This window comes from Natator depressus, chromosome 10 (genome assembly GCF_965152275.1).
Source record: "Natator depressus isolate rNatDep1 chromosome 10, rNatDep2.hap1, whole genome shotgun sequence".
Classification (NCBI taxonomy): Eukaryota; Metazoa; Chordata; order Testudines; family Cheloniidae; genus Natator; species Natator depressus.
This window is the reverse complement of record NC_134243.1, coordinates 40361112-40379148: the sequence shown is the minus strand read 5'-3', so window position 1 is coordinate 40379148 and position 18037 is coordinate 40361112.

Below are 18037 nucleotides of genomic sequence, written 5' to 3'. Positions count from 1 at the left end.
TAAAATCGATTTCTGTACTCCTCCCCGACGAGGGGATTAGCACTGAAATAGACATAGCTGGGTCGAATTTGGGGTACTGTGGACGCAACTCGATGGTATGGGCCTCCGGGAGCTATCCCAGAGTGCTCCATTGTGACCACTCTGGACAGCACTCAACTTGGATGCACTGGCCAGGTAGACAGAAAAAGCCCCGCAAACTTTTGAATTTCATTTCCTGTTTGGCCAGCATGGCAAGCTGATCAGCACAGGTGACCATACAGATCTCATCAGCAGAGGTGACCATGGAGTCCCAGAATCACAAAAGAGCTCCAGCATAGACCGAATGGGAGGTACTGGATCTGATCGCTGTATGGGGAGAAGAATCCGTGCTATCAGAACTTTGTTCCAAAAGACGAAATGCCAAAATATTTGAAAAAATCTCCAAAGGCATGAAGGACAGAGGCTATAACAGGGACCCGCAGCAGTGCCATGTGAAACTTAAGGATCTCAGGCGAGCCTACCAAAAAACCAAAGAGGCAAATGGCTGCTTGGGGTCAGACCCCCAGACATGCTGCTTCTATGATGAGCTGCACGCAATTCTAGGGCGTGCCCCTACAACTACCCCACCCCTGTTCGTGGACTCCTGCAAGGGAGTCTCACGCAACAGGGATGAGGATTTTCGGGGCTGAGGAAGATGATGATGTTGAAGATAGCGCACACCAGGCAAGTGGAGAAACCATTCTCCCCAACAGCCAGGAACTGTTGATCATCCTGGAGACAGTACCCTCCCAGCCCAGACTCTCGGACCTTGAAGGTGGAGAAGGCACCTCTGGTGAGTGTACCTTTGGAAATATAATACACGGTTTAAAAGCAAGAGTGTGTAGTGATTAATTTGCCCTGAAGACCTGGGATGCATTTGAGGCCAGTACAGCTACTGGAAAAGTCTGTTAACGTGTCTGGGGATGGAGCAGAAATCCTCCAGGGACATATCAATGAAGCTCTTCTGGTGGTACTCCCAAAGGCTTTGCAAAAGGTTTCTGGGAAGGGCAGCCTTATTGTGTCCTCCATGATAGGACACTTTACCACACCAGGCCAGTAGCACATAGTCTGGAATCATTGCATAAGAAAGCATGGCAGCATGTGGTCCCAGTGTTTCCTGGCATTCAAGCAACATCCATTCTTTATCTCTCTGTGTTATCCTCAGGGGAGTGATATCATTCATGGTCACCTGGTTGAAATAGGGAAATTTTATTAAGGGGACATTCAGAGGTGGCCGTGGCTGAAAAGAAGTCATCCCCACTATTAGCCATGGGGTGGCGGGAGGGGTGAAGCCATCATCCCAGAGAATTGGGTGTGTGTGTGTGGGGGGGGGGGGGGTTAGTTGGGTTTGTGCTGCATGTTAACCTGAAAACATCAGCCCTTCCTTTTAAATGGCCAATGTGTCTTTCTAAATACTACTCTCCCTTTTTTCCTCCTGCAGCTGCAAATGTTTCAATGCTGCCACTATCATCTCTGTCCCAGAGGCTAGTGCAGATAAGAAGGCGAAAAAAATGCACTCGCGATGAAATGTTCTGAGCTCATGCAGTCCTCCCACACTGAAAGAACCCAGCAGAATGCATAGAGGCAGACAATGTCAGAGTCCAGGAAAGCATAAAATGAATGTGAGGACAGGAGGGACACATGAGAGGACAGATGACTGGAGCAACAGGAGAGGTGGTGGCAGTGTGATGAGAGGAGGTAGGATGCAATGCTGAGGCTACTGGAGAATCAAACTGATAAGCTCCGGCGCATGGTTGAGGTGCAGGAAAGGCACAGACTGCTACTGCAGCCCCTGTGTAACCAACCGCCTTCCTCCCCAAATTCCATAGCCTCCTCACCCAGACGCCCAAGAACGCTGGGGGGGGGGCGGGGGGGGGAAAGGGGCCCCCTCTGGGCACCCAACCATTCCACCCCAGAGGGCTGCCCAAGCAACAGAAGGCTGGCATTTAATAAGTTTTGAAGTGCAGCGTGGCCTTGTCCTTCCCTCCTCCCCCACCTCTCCCGGGCTACCTTGGCAGTTATCCCCCTATTTGTGTGATGAATTAATAAAGAATGCATGAATTTGAAACAATGACTTTATTGCCTCTGCAAGCGGTGATCGAAGTGGTGAGGGGAGGGCGGTTGGCTTACAGGAAAGTAGAGTGAACCAAGGGGGTGGGTTTTCATCAAGGAGAAACAAACAGAACTGTCACACCATAGCCTGGCCAGTCATGAAACTGGTTTTCAAAGCTTCTCTGATGCACAGCGTGCCCTGCTGTACTCTTCTAACCACGCTGGTGTTTGGCTGCACGAAATCAGCAGCCAGGCGATTTGCCTCAACCTCCCACCCCGCCATAAACATCTCCCACTTATTCTCACAGATATTGTAGAACACACAGCAAGCAGTAACAACAATAGGAATATTGGTTTCGCTGAGGTCTAACCGAGTCAGTAAACTGCGCCAGCACACTTTTAAACGTCCAAATGCACATTCTACCACCATTCTGCCCTGGCTCAGCCTATAGTTGAACAGCTCCTGACTACTGTCCAGGGTACCTGTGTATGGCTTTATGAGCCATGGCATTAAGGGGTAGGCTGGGTCCCCAAGGATAACTATAGGTATTTCAACATCCCCAATGGTTATTTTCTGGTCTGGAAAGTAAGTCCCTTGCTGCAGCTCTTCAGACAGACCAGAGTTCCTGAAGATGCGAGCGTCAAGTTCCTTTCCCCACCATCCCATGTTGATGCTGGTGAAATGTCCTTTCTGATCCGCCAGTGCTTGCAGCACCATTGAAAAGTACCCCTTTTGGTTTATGTACTGGCTGCCTTGGTGCTCCGGTCCCAAGATAGGGATATGGGTTCTGTCTATTGCCCCACCACAGTGAGGGAATCCCCTTGCAGTAAAGCCATCCACTATGACCTGCACATTTCCCAGAGTCACTACCTTGATAGCAGCAGCTCAGTGATTGTGTTGGCTACTTGGATCACTGCAGTCCCCACAGTAGATTTGCCCACTCTAAATTGATTCCCGACTGACTGGTAGCTGTCTGGTGTTGCAAGCTTCCAGAGGGCTATCCCCACTCGCTTCTCAACTGTGAGGGCTGCTCTTATCTTGGTATTCTTGTGCTTCAGGGTAGGGGAAAGCAAGTCACAAAGTTCCATGAAAGTGCCCTTACGCATGCAAAAGTTTCGCAGCCACTGGGAATCATCCCAAACCTGCAACACAATGCAGTCCCACCAGTCTGTGCTTGTTTTCCAGGCCCAGAATCGGCATTCCATGTCATGAACCTGCCCCATTACCACTATGATGTCCAAATTTCCAGGGCCCGTGCTTTGAGAGAAGTCTGTGTCCATTTCCTCATCCCTCTCGTCACCACGTTGCTGTCGCTGCCTCACCTGCTTTTGCAGGTTCTGGTTCTGCATATACTGCATGATAATGTGTGAGATGTTTACAATGCTCATGACTGCCGCAGTGATCTGAGTGGGCTCTATGCTTGTCGTGGTATGGCGTCTGCAGGACAGTAGAGTTGCAGGGGAAGTGGTGATTGGATGACCAGTTTTGCAGACCTACTGCACCGTCTGCTGCCAGAACACAACAGCTGAGCGGGCTGCATGCTTGCCATGGTATGGCGAGACAAGAGCAGGAGAGCAGAATTGCAGTGGAAGCGGTGCATGATGACAGTCATATAGAGGACCTGTGAGACCACCAGGAGAGCAGAGTGGCAGCGGAAGCGGTGGTTGGAAGATCAGTTTTTCTGACCTACTGCACCGTCTGCTGCCAGAGCAGGAGAGCAGAATCATAGACTCATAGAATATCAGGGTTGGAAGGGACCTCAGGAGGTCATCTAGTCCAACCCGCTGCTCAGAGCGGGACCAATCCCCAACTAAATCATCCCAGCCAGGGATTTGTCAAGCCTGACCTTAAAAACCTCAAAGGAAGGAGATTCCACCACCTTCCTAGGTAACGCATTCCAGTGCTTCACCACCGTCCTAGTGAAAAAGTTTTTCCTAATATCCAAGCTAAACCTCCCTCACTGCAACTTGAGACCATTACTCCTCGTTCGGTCATCTGCTACCACTGAGAACAGCCAAGATCCATCCTCTTTGGAACCCCCTTTCAGGTAGTTGAAAGCAGCTATCAAATCCCCCCTCATTCTTCTCTTCCGCAGACTAAACAATCCCACTTCCCTCAGCCTCTCCTCAGAAGTCATGTGTTCCAGTCCGCTAATAATTTTTTGTTGCCCTCCGCTGGACGCTTTCCAATTTTTCTACATCCTTCTTGTAGTGTGGGGCCCAAAACTGGACACAGTACTCCAGATGAGGCCTCACCAATGTCAAATAGAGGGGGAACGATCACGTCCCTCGATCTGTTGGCAATGCCCCTACTTATACATCCCAAAATGCCATTGGCCTTCTTGGCAACAAGGGCACACTGTCGACTCATATCCACCTTCTCGTCCACTGTAACCCCTAGGTCCTTTTCTGCAGAACTGCTGCCTAGCCATTCGGTCCCTAGTCTGTAGCGGTGCATGGGATTCTTCTGTCCTAAGTGCAGGACTCTGCACTTGTCCTTGTTGAACCTCAGCAGATTTCTTTTGGCCCAATCCTCTAATTTGTCTAGGACCCTCTGTATCCTATCCCTACCCTCCAGCATATCTACATCTCCTCCGAGTTTAGTGTCATCTGCAAACTTGCTGAGAGTGCAATCCACACCATCCTCCAGATCATTTATGAAGATATTGAACAAAACCGGCCCCAGGACCGACCCTTGGGGCACTCCACTTGATACCGGCTGCCAACTAGACATGGAGCCATTGATCACTACCGGTTGAGCCAGACAATCTAGCCAGCTTTCTATCCACCTTATAGTCCATTCATCCAGCCTATAGTTCTTTAACTTGCTGGCAAGAATACTGTGGGAGACCGTGTCAAAAGCTTTGCTAAAGTCAAGCAATAACATGTCCACTGCTTCCCCCTCATCCAGAGCCAGTTATCTCGTCATAGAAGGCAATTAGATTAGTCAGGCATGACTTTCCCTTGGTGAATCCATGCTGACAGTTCCTGATCACTTTCCTCTCGTCTGAGTGCTTCAGAATTGATTCCTTGAGGACCTGCTCCATGATTTTTCCAGGGACTGAGGTGAGGCTGACTGGCTTGTAGTTCCCAGGATCCTCCTTCTTCTCTTTTTTAAAGATGGGCATTACATTAGCCTTTTTCCAGTCATCCAGGACCTCCCCCAGTTGCCATGAGTTTTCAAAGATAATGGCCAATGGCTCTGCAATCACATCCGCCAACTCCTTTAGCACTCTTGGATGCAGTGCATCCGGCCCATGGACTTGTATTCGTCCAGCTTTTCTAAATAGTCCCGAACCACTTCTTTCTCCACAGACGGCTGGTCACCTTGTCCCCATGCTGTGCTGCCCAGTGCAGGAGTCTGGGAGCTGACCTTGTTCATGAAGACAGAGGCAAAAAAAGCATTGAGTACATTAGCTTTTTCCACATCCTCTGTCACTAGGTTGCCTCCCTCATTCAGTAAGGGGCCCACACTTTCCTTGACTTTCTTCTTGTTGCTAACATACATGAAGAAACCCTTCTTGTTACTCAACATCTCTTGCTAGCTGCAACTCCAAGTGTGATTTAGCCTTCCTGATTTCACTCCTGTGTGCCTTATTAATCAGATCCCGGTGGTCTATAGAACACCAAGAACTATCCCAGGGGAGGCTCTAGTAGCTTTCTTCTCCAATGTGATTTTTGCCCAGACAGACTGTCTTATCCATTTCATCACTTCTTATTTACAGTCTACCTCATCATTGATATACAATGCTACTCCACCACCTTTGCCTTTATTTCTGTCTTTACTAAACAGCACATACCCTTCAATACCTGTATTCCAGTCATGACTACTATTCCACCATGTTTCTGCTATCCCTAGAATATCTGGTTTCACTTCCTGCACCAGTAGCTCTAGTTCCTCCATTTTGTTACCGAGGCTCCTCGCATTGGTGTACAAACATCTTAATTTTTGCTGTTTGGCCTCGCTCACATTCTTTACCCAATTAGGCACAGACATTCTACAGCCAGTATCACCTATTAGACTGGTATCTACACTACCCTTCCTCCTTATGTCCATTCTCCTACCCACGACTGTATCCTCACTTCAATTTCTTCCCTCTCAATTTTAAAATCCAGCATGGAGATTATCTGGACATCTCCCAACCATCTCCCCCAGATTCCTAGTTTAAAGATCTCTGGATCAGTTGTGCCATCCTCCATCCTAGAAGTTTATTTCCCTCCTTACTCAGGTGAAGTCCATCCCAAGAGAACAGTCCTTTGTCCATGAATGCTTCCCAGTGGCCACACATCCCAAAGCCCTCCTTATAGCCAATTCTCTCAGCTTAGAACCCCAGAGCTGTACCGGCTTGCCCTGGTCAGAAGCCTGACTAGTGTAAGTTTATAACCCCATCTGCCCCTCCCTCAGTGTGAAGAGGACATGCACCCGCTTTTGTACACTTAGCAAATTTTCCAAGCACTTCAATCAAAACACACTGTTTAAGGTAAATTATAAAAACAGGTGTATTAACTACAGAAAGAGATTTTAAGTGATTATAAGTAATAAGCATACAGAACTAAGAAATAAAAGTAGAATCACAATCCTATAAACTAGATAGGATTTGAATCAAGCAGTGTCTCACCCTGATAAATATACATAGGTTACAGATCTTCCATACACAGGCTGGAACTCTCCTTCAGCCTGGGGCCACCTCCCCAGTTCAGTCTTTGTCTTCCAGATGTGTTTTCAGGTGTGTTGAGTTATGAAGGGAGTGAGGCCAAATGATGATGTCACATCCTCTTTTTTACAGGTTCTTCCAGCTCGCTGGAAAAATATTTTGCTATGATGTAAGTCAAGCAGTGTCCATTGTCTACGTGCCTCCTCTAAGAAGTCTTCATTTTATACAGATCCTGTGATAATTCTTGGTAGTGTGGATTCCCCTTAATGGGCCATTCATGTTGTCTGGCTTCTTCATTGTTGTACCTGAAATGCTGGTTGTGGGGGTTTTCAGCTTCACAACATATTTCAGTAATACACAGATAGCAAAACTTTATAACTGCACATACAATAATAGCACATACAATCCAACAGAATATTAATGTTCAACAGATCAAGACTTAAAATAATATCTCACAAGGCATACTTTGTACAAAAAGTATCATAATTATATGACAGTGGTAAATATGGGCATTCTGGGGTGGTGCTTTGGGCACAGCGTGCCACAGAATATCAAGAGAAAACCTCTCCGATTTCCTGCTAGATTTCCTGAGGGATCTGGATAGCTTGGAGGAATTTCATAGTAACACGCAAACTGAACGGAACTTCCATCACTAGAGATGGGCACATTGCAATATTAGTATCTGAATTTGGATTTCAAACCCAGCAAAGTTCAGCACTGTGGTTTTGTTTCAACGTATTACAGAGGATAGCTGAGTGAAAAACAAGGATAAAAGGGAATGAAAATGTGAATTTTTCTCTTTGTAATAGAGCTGATGGAGATGTTTTGACCTGTTGACATTTTTTCCCTCAATGTTTAGAATTTGATTTTCAAGAGATTAATATTTTCATTCATATTTTTAAAATCAAATACACATTTTGGAGAATTTCCCCTCCCCACCACAATTTGAAACATTTCTACAAGTTCTATTGGAAAGATAGGGTCCATTAGCAAAATGGGGAGCCAGGTCTGGATTTCTAATCATCCCACAGTGGAGGGCTGTTTGCATCCAGGGTTTTGATTTGGTCTCATATCTATCTAGAACAGGGGTTCTCAACATTTTTTTTGGTGGCCTCAGAGTGCGGCCATCAACTCTTGTTTTTCCTAAAATGATTAACTTTAGGAAAAACAAATAAATATTCAAATATACATGTCCAAATATCGTAATTTATTTATGTAGAGTTTCTTTTTGCAGACTCAATAATAAACATAACACACAGTTGTCTTTTTTTTTAGATGATCTAAACAGAATAAAAAGACAAATAAGATGCTTTGCACATTCTTGTATTTTTGTTGTCGTCTCTTTTGCTTTTTGGGGGCTTTTTTAAAAAGACTTGCTGCTAGTAAGTCTGTTTATGTGAAAAGTTATATTTGTTAATATGACTTTTCACAGCAGACTTACTAGCTAGCTGGGAGGCTGTGAAAAGTGATATTAATAAACATACAAATATCAATTTTCACAGAAGACTTAATCAGTCTTGGCAAGCCAGGGGACATATTATGCCCTGGATGGGGAGGTGGGTAGGGAGTCAGCGGGGGCCGAGGGTGATGCGGAGGAGATGGTGAGCCAAGGGCCAGCACCTGCTACCATGTGGGTGGTGTAAAGACCCTTGAATGAAGCCTGCTGCCTGCCACCCCAGAGCTGAAGCCCAAAGCTGGAGCCTCACTGCCACCTTCCCAGAACTCACTGGCTGCCTGCTCCTCTGGTGTTTGTGGCTCCACAAGGGGTCAGGGTCGAACCCCTGCTGGTGGCCCTGGGGAAGGGTCCACTGCTCTCCCACCCAAGTCACAGCCCAGGAAGCTGTGGCCATAAGAAAAGCTCTGGTGGTGACCACATGCGGCCACGGTGGTCGCATTTGAGAAACGCTGCTCTAGAGAAGCGGAGAGAGACAGAGCGTAAGTATAAGGTGATGCATGATGCTATAAAGTTTTTATTGTCATAAGCTTGAGTTGGCCACCTTAACTCACAAAGGGGCCCAGGCATTCCTGAGGAATGCAGGCCACCCCAAACCTGCAGCACTAAAACTTCACAGCCCATCAGGCCATCGTAGATTTTATTTATCTATTTGGGTTTCTGTCCTTTAAAAAAAATTCTCTCCAGCTCCCCCCACCCTCATTTCATGTCCACTAATTACTATTGAAACAATGCCATAGGCACAAGTGGAGTCTAGTGACATTTACATGTGCAAAATATAAGTAATAAGCAATGTCTGGTGTGGTTTGAAGTGGTTGCTGTGGTTTGGAAAATAGGGGAGCACAGATGGGGATTGTAGTAGCCTTGGACTGTTGGCTGCATAAATAAATCTAAACACCCACATATATGTTATGACTCATGATGACCTTTGTCCCTCCCTGACCTGCCACTGTCTCATTCTCTTTGGGGATCATAGAATCATAGAATATCAGGGTTGGAAGGGACCCCAGAAGGTCATCTAGTCCAACCCCCTGCTCGAAGCAGGACCAATTCCCAATTAAATCATCCCAGCCAGGGCTTTGTCAAGCCTGACCTTAAAAACCTCTAAGGAAGGAGATTCTACCACCTCCCTAGGTAACTGTGACGATGTGACGCAGCAGGGAGGGGGGAGTGTTGACCTGGGAATGTGCCCTGGGGACAGGAGACCTGAGAGCCTGTCACCTGAGCCAGGAGGGGGAGGGGGAGGTGACACCTCTGCCCAGGAATGTGGACGGAGGCTGCAGCAGGGAACCTGCTGGGTGGGTTTAGTTTCAGTTGGGGGCTGGGTGGAGGAACACAGGGAACCCCAGGGCTGGGGTCTAAGCTCCCTGCTCCCCCAGAAGGACTTCACTGAGGGGTCCTGGGTGTACCCACAAGCTCTGTTTTGGACTGTGTTCCTGTTGTCCAATAAACCTTCTGTTTTACTGGCTGGCTGAGAGTCTCAGTGAATCCCAGGAAGAGGGGTGCAGGGCCTGGACTCCCCCACACTCCGTGACAACTGGTGGCAGCGGTGGGATCTACTGCACCCCGTGAACGGCGCTTCCTGCAGTAAGTGACTGGGGAACAGTAAAACGAAGGGGGATTGACGGGGACCAGATGTGCTGAAGATTCAGAGAGAGACGGTTTCAGGGGGCGGTTAACCCCTGGGAGTGTGTGACCAGAGAGAAGGACTTTTGCAGTAACAGGGTCCCCCGGGGGATTGCAGCGAGCGGTCCCAGGGGCGGAGGAGTCTGCAGCTCGACCCTGGCAAAGAGGTGGTGACCTCAAGGAGGACTGGCACACTAGGGGCTTTTCCTGGAAACCGTGGACAGCTGCCCGGCCTGCGAGTGGCCAGCCGGGAGATGTACGCTAAACGCCTTAAGAGCGACCTGGTGGAGCTGTGCAGGCAGAGGGGGCTGCGCGTCGGGAGGTCCACCAAGGAACAGCTGATTGCCCAGCTGGAGGAGAGGGATCGCTTGGATGACCCGATCCCTGTCCCTGAGGGAAGCCGCCCGGCGGACGCAGCGTGGGCCCTGGGGCCTGACCAGGCTGGGAGGGGTCAGACTGCTGCCCAGGACACCCCGAGACCCTTCCTACCTATGCCTGGGGGAGGGGTTGTGGGAAGCCCAGCGAATACCGAGGGCCCCCTGAGCCCAGCAGCCAGCAGGGGATCCTCCCAGCGGAGCTCCCCATCCCTGGAGCGGATGCGGCTGGAATGGGAGAGGGAGAGGAAAATGAGGGAGCTGGAGGATCATGAAAAACAACGTCAACATGAGGAGAAACAACGTCAACATGAGCAGGAGGAGAAGGAGAAACAACGTCAACATGAGCAGGAGGAGAAGGAGAGGGAGCGTCAGGAGAAGGAGAGGGAACGTCAACATGAGCAGCAGGAGAAGGAGAAACAAAGACAGCATGAACTGGAGCTGGCCAGGCTGAGGAGCAGTGGGGCCCCGGCTGCGGTGAGTGAGGGGGGACCCAAGACTGCAAGGAGCTTTGATAAGTGCTTCCTGGCCCAGCGGAAGGAGGGGGAGGACATAAATAGCTTCCTGACGGCCTTTGAGAATGCCTGCGAGCTGCACAGGGTTGACCCTGCAGACAGGCTCCAGTTCCTCACCCCCTTACTGGACCCCAAAGCCGTGGAGGTCTACAGCCGGATGACAGGGGCAGAGGCAGGGGACTATGAACTGTTCAAACAGGCCCTGCTCCGTGAGTTTGGGCTGACCCCTGAGATGTACCGGAGAAGGTTCCGGAGTCAGCGTAAAACGCCTGAGGTCACCTACCTACAACTGGTCAACAGGATGCAGGGATATGCCCGCAAGTGGACAGCAGGGGCCCAAACTAAAGAGGACCTGCTTGACCTGTTTGTACTGGAGCACCTGTATGAACAGTGCCCTTCCGACCTGAGGCTGTGGCTGGTGGACAAAAAGCTCGCGAACCCCCAGCATGCAGGGCAGCTGGCCGACGAGTTTGTGAACAGTCGGTCAGGGGGTAGCCGGGAGGAGTCCCAAAAGAACAGGCCCCCCCCGATGCAGAGAGAGAGTCACCATGGGGCCTCCCAGCGGGGAAATAGGGAGAACCCCCTCCAAAGGGGAACGCCTGGTGTCGGGCCCCTCCGACCCGTTCGAGGGGACCAACGTGACCTGAGCTGCTATCACTGTGGCCAGAGAGGCCACGTACGGGCCCAGTGCCCCGGGCTCAGGGACAAACTGAGCAGACCCAACCTACCCAGGGTTAACTGGGTAGGGACTCAGCTGGACGAGGGGCAGGCGACCCTTGAAAGGGGGGCTACCAGTTTGCCACCTGCTCAGGAGGGAAGAGTACCCCCAGCCAGCCCCGCCAGAGGGCTGGAGGCTCTGGACTCAGGGTGCTCGGTTTACAGGGTGGGTGCGGGGCTGTCCCTCCGGAGAGAGTGCCTTGTTCCCCTGGAGGTGGATGGGAGGAAGGTCAATGGATACTGGGATACGGGCGCGGAGGTGACGCTGGCCCGGCCCGAGGTGGTGGCCCCAGATCGGGTGGTGCCCAACACCTACCTGACCCTGACGGGGGTGGGCGGGACCCCATTTAAGGTGCCCGTGGCAAGGGTACACCTGAAATGGGGGACCAAGGAGGGCCCCAAGGATGTGGGGGTACACCACCATTTGCCCACTGAAGTTTTGATGGGGGGAGACCTAGAGGCCTGGCCAAGCGACCCCCAGACCGCCCTGGTTGTGACCCGTAGCCAGAGCCGGCAAGGGGCACTGCGACCTGACCCTGGGGAGGGTACCACACTGGAGGCGCGAGACCCTACTCGGGTGGGGAGGGAGCGCCGAGGGGCACAGCTCAGAGAGGCTGCGGCCTCAGACCTGGCCACGGAGGGGGAACCGGGCCCCATCCCTTCCCCAGCCGCTGAGTTCCAGGCCGAGTTGAGGAAAGATCCCTCCTTGCAGAAGCTCAGGGACCTGGCCGACCTCAGTGAGGGACGGACCATGAGGAGAGGCTGCCAGGAGAGGTTCCTGTGGGAGAAGGGGTTCCTGTACCGAGAATGGGCTCCCCCAGGGGAAGGGGAGTCCTGTGGGATCAGGAGGCAGCTGGTGGTCCCCCAGAAGTACCGCCGCAAGCTCCTGTCCTTGGCCCATGACATCCCCCTCGCAGGGCACCAGGGAATCCGGCGCACCCGGCAGAGGTTGCTACAGAACTTTTACTGGCCCGGGGTCTTTACCACCGTCCGGCAGTATTGCCGATCCTGTGACCCCTGTCAGAGGGTGGGGAAGGCCCGGGACAAGGGGAAAGCGGCGTTGAGACCTTTGCCCATCATAGAGGAGCCTTTCCAGAAGGTGGCCATGGACATAGTGGGGCCTCTCAGCAAGACGACCCGGTCGGGGAAGAAATACATTCTGGTGGTGGTAGATTTCGCCACCCGCTACCCCGAGGCAGTGCCCTTAGCTTCCATTGAAGCAGACACCGTGGCAGATGCGCTCCTGACCATTTTCAGCCGAGTGGGGTTCCCCAGGGAAGTCTTGACAGACCAAGGCTCCAACTTCATGTCGGCCCTGCTCCGGTGCTTGTGGGAGAAATGTGGGGTCCGGCATGACTGGGCCTCAGCGTATCACCCCCAGTCCAATGGGCTGGTGGAGAGGTTTAACGGGACGCTAAAGATGATGCTGAAAACCTTTATGAACCAGCACCCGCAGGATTGGGACAAGTACTTACCTCACCTGCTGTTCGCGTACAGGGAGGTGCCCCAGGAGTCTACCGGATTTTCGCCTTTCGAACTGTTATATGGAAGGAGGGTGAGGGGCCCCCTGGACCTGATGAGAGACGAGTGGGAGGGGAAGGCCACTCCCGATGGAGAGTCAGTGGTGGAGTATGTCCTGACCTTCCGAGAGAGACTGGCTGAACTCATGGGCCTGGCCAGGGAGAATCTGGCCAGAGCCCAGAGGAAGCAGAAGGTCTGGTATGACCGCACGGCGCGGGCCCGTGTATACGCCACCGGGGATCAGGTGATGGTTCTCATCCCCGTGAGAAAGAACAAACTACAGGCCGCCTGGGAGGGCCCGTTCAAGGTCGTCAAGCAGCTCAATGAGGTAAACTATGTGGTGGAGCTGTCGAACCGGGCCCACCACCACCGGGTGTACCATGTGAATATGATGAAGCCATATTATGCCAGGGGGAATGTGGTGTTAGCTGTGTGTGGTCAGTGGGAGGAGCAGGGAGATGACCCTTTAGTAGATCTATTCCCTGGGACCAGAGCTGGTTCCCCCCTGGAAACAATCCCCCTCTCGGATCAGCTCACCCCTGCCCAGCAAGCTGAGGTCAGGGGGGTGCTGCATCCGTACCGACAGCTGTTTTCCAACCAGCCTGGACGCACTAATCTGACTGTCCACCGGGTGCAGACAGGGTCGCACCCGCCGATAAGATGCTCCCCCTTCCGAGTCACAGGGAAAACTGCTCAGGACCTGGAAAGAGAGGTCCGGGACATGCTGGCTTTGGGGGTGATCCAGCCATCGGCCAGCCCTTGGGCCTCGCCGGTGGTGCTGGTCCCCAAAAAGGATGGGTCAGTCCGGTTCTGTGTGGACTATCGGAAGCTCAATGCCATCACTGTATCGGATGCCTACCCCATGCCCAGGCCGGACGAGCTCCTAGACAAGCTGGGAGGAGCTCGGTACCTTACCACCATGGACCTTACAAAGGGCTACTGGCAAGTGCCGCTGGATGCAGATGCCCGGCTGAAATCGGCCTTTATCACCCCTCTGGGGCTCTATGAGTTTCTGACCCTGCCTTTCGGCCTCAAGGGAGCGCCGGCCACCTTCCAGCGCCTGGTGGACCAGCTCCTGAGGGGGATGGAGAGTTTTGCCGTGGCGTATATTGACGACATCTGTGTCTTTAGCCAGACCTGGGAGGACCACGTGTCCCAGGTTAGACAAGTGCTGGACCGACTCCAGGGGGCTGGGCTGACTGTCAAAGCGGAGAAGTGCAAGGTGGGGATGGCTGAAGTATCTTACCTGGGCCATCGGGTGGGGAGCGGCCGCCTAAAGCCGGAACCGGCCAAGGTGGAGGTGATCAGAGACTGGCCCGCTCCCCACACCAAAAAGCAGGTCCAAGCCTTTATTGGGATGGCAGGATACTACCGAAGATTTGTGCCCCACTTTAGCGCCATAGCCACCCCCATCACTGAGCTATGCAAGAAGGGGAAGCCAGACAAGGTGGTCTGGACCGAGCAGTGCCAGGAGGCTTTCCGGGCGCTGAAGGAGGCTCTGGTCAGTGGCCCAGTTCTAGCAAACCCAGACTTTGACAAGCCCTTTGTGGTGTTCACCGACGCCTCCGACACAGGACTGGGGGCAGTGTTAATGCAGGAGGATGAAAAGGGGGAGAGACACCCCATCGTGTACCTGAGAAAGAAGTTGCTACCCCGGGAGCAACACTACGCGGCCATCGAGAAGGAGTGCCTGGCCATGGTGTGGGCCCTCAAGAAACTAGAGCCCTATCTCTTCGGGCGACACTTCACCGTGTACACCGACCACTCTCCCCTGACCTGGCTGCACCAGATGAAAGGAGCCAACGCCAAGCTCCTGAGGTGGAGCCTGCTCCTGCAGGATTACGACATGGACGTGGTCCATGTGAAGGGAAGTGCCAACCTGATAGCAGATGCGCTGTCCCGGAGAGGGGGCCCCGAACTTCCCCAGGTCACTGGTCACAGTGACCCCGCTCAGTTCAGTCTCGAAGGGGGGAGAGATGTGACGATGTGACGCAGCAGGGAGGGGGGAGTGTTGACCTGGGAATGTGCCCTGGGGACGGGAGACCTGAGAGCCTGTCACCTGAGCCAGGAGGGGGAGGGGGAGGTGACACCTCTGCCCAGGAATGTGGACGGAGGCTGCAGCAGGGAACCTGCTGGGTGGGTTTAGTTTCAGTTGGGGGCTGGGTGGAGGAACACAGGGAACCCCAGGGCTGGGGTCTAAGCTCCCTGCTCCCCCAGAAGGACTTCACTGAGGGGTCCTGGGTGTACCCACAAGCTCTGTTTTGGACTGTGTTCCTGTTGTCCAATAAACCTTCTGTTTTACTGGCTGGCTGAGAGTCTCAGTGAATCCCAGGAAGAGGGGTGCAGGGCCTGGACTCCCCCACACTCCGTGACAGTAACGCATTCCAGTGTTTCACCACCCTCTTAGTGAAAAAGTTTTTCCTAATATCCAATCTAAACCTCCCCCATTGCAACTTGAGACCATTACTCCTCGTTCTGTCATCTGCTACCATTGAGAACAGTCTAGAGCCATCCTCTTTGGAACCCCCTTTCAGGTAGTTGAAAGCAGCTATCAAATCCCCCCTCATTCTTCTCTTCTGCAGACTAAACAATCCCAGCTCCCTCAGCCTCTCTTCATAAGTCATGTGCTCTAGACCCCTAATCATTTTTGTTGCCCTTCGCTGGACTCTCTCCAATTTATCCACATCCTTCTTGTAGTGTGGGGCCCAAAACTGGACACAGTACTCCAGATGAGGCCTCACCAGTGTCGAATAGAGGGGAACGATCACATCCCTCGATCTGCTCGCTATGCCCCTACTTATACATCCCAAAATGCCATTGGCCTTCTTGGCAACAAGGGCACACTGTTGACTCATATCCAGCTTCTCGTCCACTGTCACCCCTAGGTCCTTTTCCGCAGAACTGCTGCCTAGCCATTCGGTCCCTAGTCTGTAGCGGTGCATTGGATTCTTCCATCCTAAGTGCAGGACCCTGCACTTATCCTTATTGAACCTCATCAGATTTCTTTTGGCCCAATCCTCCAATTTGTCTAGGTCCTTCTGTATCCTATCCCTCCCCTCCAGCGTATCTACCACTCCTCCCAGTTTAGTATCATCTGCAAATTTGCTGAGAGTGCAATCCACACCATCCTCCAGATCATTTATAAAGATATTGAACAAAACCGGCCCCAGGACCGACCCCTGGGGCACTCCACTTGACACCGGCTGCCAACTAGACATGGAGCCATTTATCACTACCCGTTGAGCCCGACAATCTAGCCAGCTTTCTACCCACCTTATAGTGCATTCATCTAGCCCATACTTCCTTAACTTGCTGACAAGAATACTGTGGGAGACCGTGTCAAAAGCTTTGCTAAAGTCAAGAAACAATACATCCACTGCTTTCCCTTCATCCACAGAACCAGTAATCTCATCATAAAAGGCGATTAGATTAGTCAGGCATGACCTTCCCTTGGTGAATCCATGCTGACTGTTCCTGATCACTTTCCTCTCATGTAAGTGCTTCAGGATTGATTCTTTGAGGACCTGCTCCATGATTTTTCCAGGGACTGAGGTGAGGCTGACTGGCCTGTAGTTCCCAGGATCCTCCTTCTTCCCTTTTTTAAAGATTGGCACTACATTAGCCTTTTTCCAGTCATCCGGGACTTCCCCCGTTCGCCACGAGTTTTCAAAGATAATGGCCAAGGGCTCTGCAATCACAGCCGCCAATTCCTTCAGCACTCTCGGATGTAACTCGTCCGGCCCCATGGACTTGTGCACGTCCAGCTTTTCTAAATAGTCCCTAACCACCTCTATCTCCACAGAGGGCTGGCCATCTCTTCCCCATTCTGTGATGCCCAGCGCAGCAGTCTGGGAGCTGACCTTGTTAGTGAAAACAGAGGCAAAAAAAGCATTGAGTACATTAGGGATGGGTTAAACCTCTGTAATTCTGGGACCGTGTTATGCTTGTGATTCAGGGGCAGTGCACCTGAGGGCTTCCCTGGAGCTCCCCTTCAAGGGCCAGCTACAATGAACCCTTCTGTGTACTGTGATACAGGAGGGCCAGAGAACAGTGGGAGAGTAGTCCTTTTGAGCACCCGGATGCAGCTAGCTCACCCACTGCTAAAAGCTCCTCCCCCAGCCTAGGGAGGAGCTACTGAATCTAGAAACCCAGCCGAGTTCCGGGGATAACAAAGCCAACAACAGGAACAGGGGTGAGGGTCAAACGGCCAAAACTAGGGAACTCGAAGGGGACACTGAGCAGAGAGCCCCGGACAGCGCCCATTGCTCCTCGAAGAAGTCAAGAGAGCCGGTGGACGCTGCCCAGAGGAACTCTGCCTGGATACGTGAATGGATAAAGGAATGAAAAACAGCCCCACAGTCTCAGGCCCCCGCTCTGCCAACCTCCTCTCCCTGGTGTTACGAATGGCCACCTGGGCCATGGCCAGGAGGAGGTTGATGAGGTGGTCCCATGACTTTGTGGGGCCTCGAATCGGATGTGCATAAATAAACAAGTGTGGGGAAAAGTGTAGCCAGAACCTCAATAAGAGGTTCTGGAGGAGGCGGAAGAGGGGCTGCAGCCTGGCGCACTGAAGATACATGTGCACAAGGGTCTCCCTCACGCCACACAAGGGACAGAATCATAGAATATCAGGGTTGGAAGGGACCTCAGGAGGTCATCTAGTCCAACCCCCTGCTCAAAGCAGGACCAATCCCCAATCAAACCATCCCAGCCAGGGCTTTGTCAAGCCTGACCTTAAAAACTTCTAAGGAAGGAGATTCTACCACCTCCCTAGGTAACGCATTCCAGTGTTTCACCACCCTCCTAGTGAAAAAGTTTTTCCTAATATCCAACCTAACCCTCCCCCACTGCAACTTGAGACCATTACTCCTTGTTCTGTCCTCTTCTACCACTGAGAATAGTCTAGAACCATCCTCTCTGGAACCACCTCTCAGGTAGTTGAAAGCAGCTATCAAATCCCCCCTCATTCTTCTCTTCTGCAGACTAAACAATCCCAGCTCCCTCAGCCTCTCTTCATAAGTCATGTGCTCTAGACCCCTAATCATTTTTGTTGCCCTTCGCTGGACTCTCTCCAATTTATCCACATCCTTCTTGTAGTGTGGGGCC